A 9,189-nucleotide genomic window follows, 5' to 3' on the forward strand; every position below is an offset into this window, starting at 1 on the left:
CATAATTAATGACTCTTGACGCCCTGGCTAACATCAAACGGGTAGGCACCCTGATTTTAGACTACATCACGTTAATGTTCCTCTTATACTTATACACATCATGTAATTTGGATGGTGCCATCTGTAGGGCCTATTATTATTATTTCCCAGTATTTAGTAATTTATTTTGTATTCATTACTTAGTAAGGCCATTATTAAGCTAATTACCTCTACTCCGAACACACACGGATTATCAGATTTAGATTATCATTTTAACAGATCTACCTGGATAAGCAAAACGTGATCGTGTTAATTTCTTACTCAATGACGTCATTTTGCAGAAAAAATGCACAGAAAGTTCTAAATTATTTAATTATATAGTATTTGTAAAATTGTAATTTCTAATTACGAGATAAATATTATCGCATTTTCAAGGTGCACGGTATAGACACGTGCGCGGCCGGATTCATTCAGCTTCCTTCCATAATTGATAAAACCATGGACCTATAATGTATAGGTCCATGATAAAACCAAGGCATTCATAATTTCACCTTTTTAAAACTATTACAGTATTTGGGCATTCTCATTCATTGGTATATAATACATTGACTTTCTGCCGACTAAAATGATCACACAACAGGCCTACGGTTAATCCCTGAAAAGAAACTAAAATGTTTATGTATAACCACAACTCCCTGGTATAACACTGATTACTCCATCCGGGTTGCTATGTTCTATAATTAAAACTAATTTTAAAATATGTAATTAAACGATTATTTTGACGAAGGCCTAATTGATAAGGCCTACTGCGGAAAACGTCTCAACGGTAGCTGGTGCCTATAGGCCTATACTGCGGAAAAGTCTCAACTGGTAACTAATTTTTAATGCGATAAAATATAACCTCGTCATTTACATTATGAACATCGCTACAATATTTTCGAATATCTCTACAATTATCAATATTCAGAAATATTAACAGAAAAGTATATAAAAATAGGAGATTATAGGTGAATGTCTGGTTGGTGGTTGGCTGGGTCGGACTGACTGGTGTTCACCGATGCGTAACAAGATTGTTTGCAATGCAATGTGGGAAAACTCGTAAAGTCATCTTATTATTGGTTCGTCAGAAATGCATAGAATCAGTCACAAGAAACAAATTCTTTTAATATTTTTCTTATCCATGGAAACATTTATTTGAAACCTCAATCGTGAAATTCTTATAAGGATTTAGTTGCATACGAATGAGTTGATCTTTTCTGGAGATATGTATGATCATAGACAAAGGTAAGTGTTTAGTTATCTTTCCTCCATAGAGCAGCTCCATCTTATTACTACAGTAATTTAATTCATTATGGATTTTTGATAATACTGGTATTAAGGTAGCATATTAAAGGATCGCAATCAAATCGTATGTCTATTGTGTTAAAATGACTAGCTTATATTTATAAATATCACATTCACATGAACTTTCTTTATTGAATTGAAGGTGATAACATATAATGTGAAATACGACTCTTGGTTCCTTTCAACATCTGTTGAAAAAAATGTATCGACGATTTACGGCTTTTTGGTAGAGGGTTTATTTATAGATAATGATATAAAAAGATATATGACTGCCTTCCTCCAAGGTAGGACTGTAAACATACCATGACGATGGCCTATGATATCCGACGAGAATTGTATAAACGGAATTAGGTCTAAAATATAGGGCCTAGAAGTTAGAAACTTACATTTTCAACAATCCACTCAAATAAGCCTACACATCTTCATTCAAAATGTTTATACTAAATTGACTATATAGATACAGTATCTCATTTTATGGGAACTACAATTATATCGAGTTAATTGCATGTAGAGAAGAGAGAGAGGAATTACGCCTAAAATATAGAAGTCAAAACCTTATTCTACATTTTCACTAAGCATGAATAAGCCTACCTATCTTCAAACTTTTTAGACTAACTAGACTAACTACAGTATCTCATTTTATCGGAACTACAATTATATTGAGCATTTTTATTGTCATGCAAAATAATATATAGGTTAATGGAATACATTATAATTTTACAGGGCGTTTATAATGCAGGTTATAATAACAATCTGATGGAACTCAAACTTAACCTAAAACAAATAAATAAAAAGTAATCAAAACGACTGTCAGTATTCATTTAATTCAACAAATTGCAATCAATTAAATATTAATATTTATTATTATTTTATATACGTTGGATTATAGTGCATAATTAAGAAGTGCGTTCTATGTATATCTTACTTATAGGACACGATTGTATACCGAATCCACAAAATATTATTATCATTTCAAGGTCAAAAACGGGGAAAAAATAATGAACAAACAAATAAACGACCTTCTACACCGGTATAGTAATTATGGATCTCAGGTCATAATGTCTATAGCAGTTGTGATACCCTTAATGGCATTGGCACGAACAATGTAATAAATGTATTGTTGTATGAAACGCTAAATATGAAATTCAAAAGAGTCGCGAGAGATGGATTTGTGACGGGTTCCTTGAATCGCCAAACATGCAAAAATTGCTGTGAGTGACCGCAAATACATGATTTTTGTTGGCTAAAGAGAATGTTATGGTATTTATATTTTAGCATATGCCTACTACATAACAGAAACTTTTTGCAATTGGATGGTGTACTAAACACGAAGAAAATGAGAATCGAGAGTGTGAACACACAGCAAAGGATATTAACAACACAAAGTATAAATAATGACCACATGTTGACGTACTACAGTGTAAACGAACGTTAAACATGGCTGCCAATGTTTTACATACAGTCTATGGAGGATACTCACAAAATGTGTTTCTTGATAATGTGTATCTCATCTTATCGTATCCCACCTTAATTTATTTGGCCTATCATATCAAATATTAAATCTGTCAGAGGATTTCGAAATTCATTAAGCGTTTCTGGAATAGCATTCTCATTAACTTTTAAGATAATTATGGACGTACTATTTTTTTCCATCGGGTAATAATCTCCGTAGGCTCATCTTCAGACGGTAACATAAGTCGCGCGTGTCTTCTCCGCCACAATGTCTATCCAATTATTAATATTAATATTAGGATAGCAATTGCTACTTGAAAAATGGTGGATATTGATGTATCATTCCAATATATAGGGATGCGCATTAATATTATCGGCTGCCCTATTTTATTTTTAAGGTTAAAACTAAATTCTCCATGTATATAAGCTTAAGGTGGAAACTGTAGTGGAATTGCAACGTCACCACGTATAGGAGTGATATTGCGCAGATTTAGAACTGACAAGGAATTTTTCAGTACCAAATCTTCTCTATGGTCGCTACCAGATGCATGTAGACGCATGTAGGGCTGTAAGCCTACTTAGAATGTATGGAAAGCTACTGAAAAATGTGAAGTTATAAATTTAGAAATAAGAAATAAATTCCTAGGAAAACAACATTTTTTGACAACAGTGTTAAAATCAACATCCAACATATCGAGACTGACAGACAAACTGACCGACTGAGTATAACAACTTTATAATAATTTATGATTTCATCTATAAAGAGAAATCTGTAATCAGACACAGTTAGCTCAAGAAGAAAAATCAATGACCATACCTAATTAAATTGATAAAAACCATATGGAAGGTTCAGTTAATTGATATCTATAAAAATTATTATATCTAGAATCTGAATTGTATTTTAAAACCTCTGGGTTATTTATGGTGCTGATTATTACGGTCAGTAAATCAAAAATGCTCCTAAAAAGCTGTTAGTAGTAACATTCAGTTGGATGGAACCATTTCTTGAGTGACTTGGGTTTTAAGAAAAACAATTTAAAACCAGAACCCTGCGGGGATCGAAGTTTCTGTTTAGATTTTAAGTTATGCCATATTGACTGTGACATGAAACTGATGTACATTAATCTGTTCTAGAGTGTAGAATTGTGTTTTATTTCTCCTTGCAGTTTTAACAGGTGATGTACCCCAAAACAACTGTTTCAGTGCTGAATAATGTTATCCTGAGAGTGTAGCATCACTCTTATTCCTAAGCTATGTTTACACTATCAAACTTTTATGTGAAAAAAAAGAGATGTGTCCATATGTGGAAAAGATGTTATATCACTAGCATATTTGATCATAATTATCACTACCATATTAGATCATACTACCATGATTTAGGCCATCACACCTTTTTTTGTCAAACTAGTTTGATAGTGTAGACAGAGCTCTATAGATATATTAGGTCTGGTCTACCGTGCTCTAATAATATGATAATTAATTCTTACCTATTTAGTTAATCAAACTAACTACCTCGTATAAAGACTATTTAATTCTCAATTGTATTTCAGTAAAGGGAACCGGATGAATAATTAGCCTGGTTTTATCAATGCAGTTTCCATACAGCTGCCTTAGAAGCATTATTAATAAATATTATGAGAGCCAACGTTATAATAATTATTATTTCGATGGATTTATTAATTACAAGGAATACTTGTTACGCTTAAACTATAATTATTATTATTATATAAAGAAAAACATATGATTAAAATTGATCATTATTAATATTAAAATAACAAAATCTCAAAAAAACAAGCAGTATAAGCCTACTACCGATTATATTATTCATAATTTTATAGGAAATGTTAATTTTCTTATATATTTTATAATAATTTTTCCTAAACTGATCTAGACAACTCTTTACCATTTCATCATATTCATGGCATATTCATATCTAATCTGACATGATGAATACAAATATACTCCCAGCTTCGAGAGGATTGGGATTAGGATCCCCAGATTTTCAAATCATGGAGAAATTATGATCCTCCATTATCAAATCAAATCCAAATTGCCATAACAAACATCAAGGTGTTTACGGCAATACTATTATAGATTTTTTGTATTAAATACAATGTAACAATGTAACCCAAATCCTGGCTAGTTATGCAGAACTTACAAATAAATCAATGATTAATTATTTATGAATGAAATAAATAAATGTCTTCGCTTTCTAAGTAGCCTACCAGCTGTTCCTTGTCCAGCAGATTGATACCCCTACAGAGGCTTAAATACACTCCACTCAGCTGTACCAATTTGTCACAAGTCAATATCGTGTAACTGTTAAAAACAGCTTAGGGTTTTAAACACTGTACAGCTGTAGGTACAATGTCTTATGGTAGTTTACATTCAGGCAAAAGATATTTAGCAGAGGCTAAACGGTAGAGGGGATTAGACTGTAGTTGTTTAGTATTAACAGATTTAAACTTACCTTCAAACTCCAATTAAACGCTGATTCTGCTACCTGTCTGTAGGCCTACTATTCAAGGAATTAGCACGATTTATTTAGCTAGAGTATTAATTATTACCTTCTATATTCTTTCCATGACTGTTGTTCCATATGAAAACGTCAGTTACATTCCAGCTGTTGTCCAAGATAATATGCAAATTCAAAATAGTCATTGAAAAACCATCCCTTTTATATTCTCTGTTTTTTTTTAAACAATGTATATCGAATATAAATAAAACATTAAAATTTAAAAAGATAATTGTCAAAAGGACACATTTTTTAGTGGTAGCATAATATTGATTGATATAGCATTGTTTCATTTATGATTTACTCTCATGATTTACTGGGTATTATTTTTGTGAATCTCGAAATGTATTGAAATAGGGGATCATCACAAAAATGAACTTCTCAACTACATGGATGTATATCTACCACTTCCGATTCATAATGGTGTTTATTTATTAACCCTTTCACCGTAAACCGCTCATAAATCAGTTCTTGAACTTGAGCACGACGACGATTCGAGATCGGTTCATTTACACTTTCTTTATAAGATAAAACAGTTGATTCTTTGTTTATATTTAGTCACAGAGGCAATACCTTTGTACTACTGTATGCATATATCATTAGTCATCACAATATTTCTTTATCATAGTCTAACAACAGCAACAACCATTCCTTTATAGGCATGTCTTCCATTTTGACATTTTACTCTTAAAGTATGGTTATTTAATCCGGGTTACTCAAACAACAGTGCGTACTCTTTAATTTAAAGGCATCATTTGTGAGTTGCTGATAGATGACCGGAACGGAACGAATTACTAAACAGCAGCATGCTTCTCCTTATTAAATATGAGAATAGTTCTGTTAACACTTGGAATCAGTGCTGTACTATAATGCAAGCATTCATAAATACGACTTGGACCATGGAAGTATCTGTATACCTCCACTGCTTGGACCCTTGTAATTGTTATTTACAAATAACAAGGCCATATACATGCCTGCAGTCGCGTGCTCAAGTTAGTAGAGTCGCGTTACACTAAAAACTAAGAACAGTACATATTTTGTTAGAAGACGTCATTATATACCACGCCCATCCAATAATAGCATAATTAACACTCATCGTCACTCCCCTATTTATTCAATAATTTAATTAAAAATACAAAGTGACAATAAAAATTGGCGCGCCATGGCGTAATACCAGACTTACTGAAATAGAATGTGATTTACCACCGGCGCTCACATTTAAAAAGGAATATCATGCTTAATTCTTTTAATGACCAACAAAATATCAGGTTCTACCAAGACTTGAACTCGGATCACTGGATTCAAAGTTCAGAGTGCTAACCATTACACCATAGAACCGGTGCTTGACCAACGTAGAAGTAAAAAGAATTCGACGAAACACCAATCTTTTGAAAAAGTATAAAATCACGTTAAATCATTTTGTTTTAAAAGGTATGGTCAACAAAAAAATCAGGTTCTACCGAGACTTGAACTCGGATCACTGGATTCAGAGTCCAGAGTGCTAACCATTACACCATAGAACCGATGCTTGACTAAAGCTTAAATCAAAAGAATTCGACGAAACGCAAAGAATAAAATCACATTAAATTATTTTGTTTTAAAAGGCATGATCAACAAAAAATCAGGTTCTACCGAGACTTGAACTCGGATCACTGGATTCAGAGTCCAGAGTGCTAACCATTACACCATAGAACCGGTGTTTTACCAAATTAAAAGTTAAAAGAATTCCACGAGACGCCATTCTTTTGAAAAAGTATAAAATCACGTTAGGCTAAATCATTTAGTTTTAAAAGGTATGACCAACAAAATATCAGGTTCTACCGAGACTTGAACTCGGATCACTGGATTCAGAGTCCAGAGTGCTAACCATTACACCATAGAACCGATGCTTGACTAAAGCTTAAATCAAAATAATTCGACGAAACGCAAAGAATAGAATCACATTAAATTATTTTGTTTTAAAAGGCATGATCAACAAAAAATCAAGTTCTACCGAGACTTGAACTCGGATCACTGGATTCAAAGTCCAGAGTGCTAACCATTACACCATAGAACCGATGCTTGACTAAAGCTTAAATCAAAAGAATTCGACGAAACGCAAAGAATAAAATCACAATTAATTATTTTGTTTTAAAAGGCATGATCAACAAAAATTCAGGTTCTACCAAGACTTGAACTCGGATCACTGGATTCAGAGTCCAGAGTGCTAACCATTACACCATAGAACCGATGCTTGACTAAAGCTTAAATCAAAAGAATTCGACGAAACGCAAAGAATAAAATCACAATTAATTATTTTGTTTTAAAAGGCATGATCAACAAAAAATCAGGTTCTACCGAGACTTGAACTCGGATCACTGGATTCAAAGTCCAGAGTGCTAACCATTACACCATAGAACCGATGCTTGACTAAAGCTTAAATCAAAAGAATTCGACGAAACGCAAAGAATAAAATCACAATTAATTATTTTGTTTTAAAAGGCATGATCAACAAAAAATCAGGTTCTACCGAGACTTGAACTCGGATCACTGGATTCAGAGTCCAGCGTGCTAACCATTACACCATAGAACCGCTGCTTGACCAAATAAGAAGTCAAAAGAATTCGACGAAACGCAAAGAATAAAATCACATTATATTATTTGGTTTTAAAAGGCATGATCAACAAAAAATCAGGTTCTACCGAGATTTGAACTCGGATCACTGGATTCAAAGTCCAGAGTGCTAACCATTACACCATAGAACCGATGCTTGACTAAAGCTTAAATCAAAAGAATTCGACGACACGCAAAGAATAAAATCACATTAAATTATTTTGTTTTAAAAGGCATGATCAACAAAAAATCAGGTTCTACCGAGACTTGAACTCGGATCACTGGATTCAAAGTCCAGAGTGCTAACCACTACACCATAGAACCGATGCTTGACTAAAGCTTAAATCAAAAGAATTCGACGAGACGCAAAGAATAAAATCACATTAAATTATTTTGTTTTAAAAGGCATGATCAACAAAAAATCAGGTTCTACCGAGACTTGAACTCGGATCACTGGATTCAAAGTCCAGAGTGCTAACCATTACACCATAGAACCGATGCTTGCCTAATGCAGAAATCAAAAGAATTCGACGAAACGCAAAGAATAAAATCACAATAAATTATTTGGTTTTAAAAGGCATGATCAACAAAAAATCAGGTTCTACCGAGACTTGAACTCGGATCACTGGATTCAGAGTCCAGAGTGCTAACCATTACACCATAGAACCGATGCTTGACTAATGCAGAAATCAAAAGAATTCGACGAAACGCAAAGAATAAAATCACATTAAATTATTTTGTTTTAAAAGGCATGATCAACAAAAATTCAGGTTCTACCGAGACTTGAACTCGGATCACTGGATTCAAAGTCCAGAGTGCTAACCATTACACCATAGAACCGATGCTTGACTAAAGCTTAAATCAAAAGAATTCGACGAAACGCAAAGAATAAAATCACATTAAATTATTTGGGTTTAAAAGGCATGATCAACAAAAATTCAGGTTCTACCGAGACTTGAACTCGGATCACTGGATTCAAAGTCCAGAGTGCTAACCATTACACCATAGAACCGATGCTTGACTAAAGCTTAAATGAAAAGAATTCGACGAAACGCAAAGAATAAAATCACATTAAATTATTTGGGTTTAAAAGGCATGATCAACAAAAATTCAGGTTCTACCGAGACTTGAACTCGGATCACTGGATTCAGAGTCCAGAGTGCTAACCATTACACCATAGAACCGATGCTTGACTAAACCTTAAATCAAAAGAATTCGACGACACGCAAAGAATAAAATCACATTATATTATTTGGTTTTAAAAGGCATGATCAATAAAAAATCAGGTTCTACCGAGACTTGAACTC

General features: G+C 33.2%; 2 protein-coding genes and 16 non-coding genes across 18 annotated transcripts in view; 1 reads left to right on the top strand and 17 right to left on the bottom strand.

Annotated features, from left to right (window-relative positions):
- LOC144838621 (kinesin-like protein KIF23) overlaps nt 1-4,151 on the bottom strand; it is a 36,452-nt gene extending 32,301 nt beyond the window's left edge. Inside the window, exon 1 of the mRNA XM_078694058.1 lies at nt 4,147-4,151. The gene's annotated coding sequence lies outside the window, so the exon portion shown is untranslated. The remainder of the gene's footprint in view (nt 1-4,146) is intronic.
- The window catches only part of LOC144838643 (uncharacterized), a 24,358-nt gene continuing 16,190 nt past the window's right edge, over nt 1,022-9,189 (top strand). The window contains exon 1 of the mRNA XM_078694075.1: nt 1,022-1,263. The gene's annotated coding sequence lies outside the window, so the exon portion shown is untranslated. The remainder of the gene's footprint in view (nt 1,264-9,189) is intronic.
- On the bottom strand, nt 6,557-6,628 carry Trnaq-uug (transfer RNA glutamine (anticodon UUG)). Its single transcript has one exon. It is a non-coding gene; the product is annotated as a tRNA-Gln (tRNA).
- Trnaq-cug (transfer RNA glutamine (anticodon CUG)) lies at nt 6,742-6,813 on the bottom strand. Its single transcript has one exon. It is a non-coding gene; the product is annotated as a tRNA-Gln (tRNA).
- Trnaq-cug (transfer RNA glutamine (anticodon CUG)) lies at nt 6,914-6,985 on the bottom strand. The gene has a single exon. It is a non-coding gene; the product is annotated as a tRNA-Gln (tRNA).
- Trnaq-cug (transfer RNA glutamine (anticodon CUG)) lies at nt 7,103-7,174 on the bottom strand. Its single transcript has one exon. It is a non-coding gene; the product is annotated as a tRNA-Gln (tRNA).
- Nucleotides 7,275-7,346, bottom strand: Trnaq-uug (transfer RNA glutamine (anticodon UUG)). The gene has a single exon. It is a non-coding gene; the product is annotated as a tRNA-Gln (tRNA).
- Nucleotides 7,447-7,518, bottom strand: Trnaq-cug (transfer RNA glutamine (anticodon CUG)). The gene has a single exon. It is a non-coding gene; the product is annotated as a tRNA-Gln (tRNA).
- Nucleotides 7,619-7,690, bottom strand: Trnaq-uug (transfer RNA glutamine (anticodon UUG)). Its single transcript has one exon. It is a non-coding gene; the product is annotated as a tRNA-Gln (tRNA).
- Nucleotides 7,791-7,862, bottom strand: Trnaq-cug (transfer RNA glutamine (anticodon CUG)). Its single transcript has one exon. It is a non-coding gene; the product is annotated as a tRNA-Gln (tRNA).
- On the bottom strand, nt 7,963-8,034 carry Trnaq-uug (transfer RNA glutamine (anticodon UUG)). The gene has a single exon. It is a non-coding gene; the product is annotated as a tRNA-Gln (tRNA).
- Nucleotides 8,135-8,206, bottom strand: Trnaq-uug (transfer RNA glutamine (anticodon UUG)). Its single transcript has one exon. It is a non-coding gene; the product is annotated as a tRNA-Gln (tRNA).
- On the bottom strand, nt 8,307-8,378 carry Trnaq-uug (transfer RNA glutamine (anticodon UUG)). The gene has a single exon. It is a non-coding gene; the product is annotated as a tRNA-Gln (tRNA).
- Nucleotides 8,479-8,550, bottom strand: Trnaq-cug (transfer RNA glutamine (anticodon CUG)). Its single transcript has one exon. It is a non-coding gene; the product is annotated as a tRNA-Gln (tRNA).
- Trnaq-uug (transfer RNA glutamine (anticodon UUG)) lies at nt 8,651-8,722 on the bottom strand. Its single transcript has one exon. It is a non-coding gene; the product is annotated as a tRNA-Gln (tRNA).
- On the bottom strand, nt 8,823-8,894 carry Trnaq-uug (transfer RNA glutamine (anticodon UUG)). Its single transcript has one exon. It is a non-coding gene; the product is annotated as a tRNA-Gln (tRNA).
- On the bottom strand, nt 8,995-9,066 carry Trnaq-cug (transfer RNA glutamine (anticodon CUG)). The gene has a single exon. It is a non-coding gene; the product is annotated as a tRNA-Gln (tRNA).
- Trnaq-uug (transfer RNA glutamine (anticodon UUG)) overlaps nt 9,167-9,189 on the bottom strand; it is a 72-nt gene continuing 49 nt past the window's right edge. Inside the window, exon 1 of the tRNA in view lies at nt 9,167-9,189. This exon is cut by the window's right edge and continues 49 nt beyond it. This is a non-coding gene — a tRNA (tRNA-Gln).

The sequence above is a fragment of the Antedon bifida genome, chromosome 1 (assembly GCF_963402885.1).
Source record: "Antedon bifida chromosome 1, ecAntBifi1.1, whole genome shotgun sequence".
In the NCBI taxonomy this organism is placed as follows: domain Eukaryota; kingdom Metazoa; phylum Echinodermata; class Crinoidea; order Comatulida; family Antedonidae; genus Antedon; species Antedon bifida.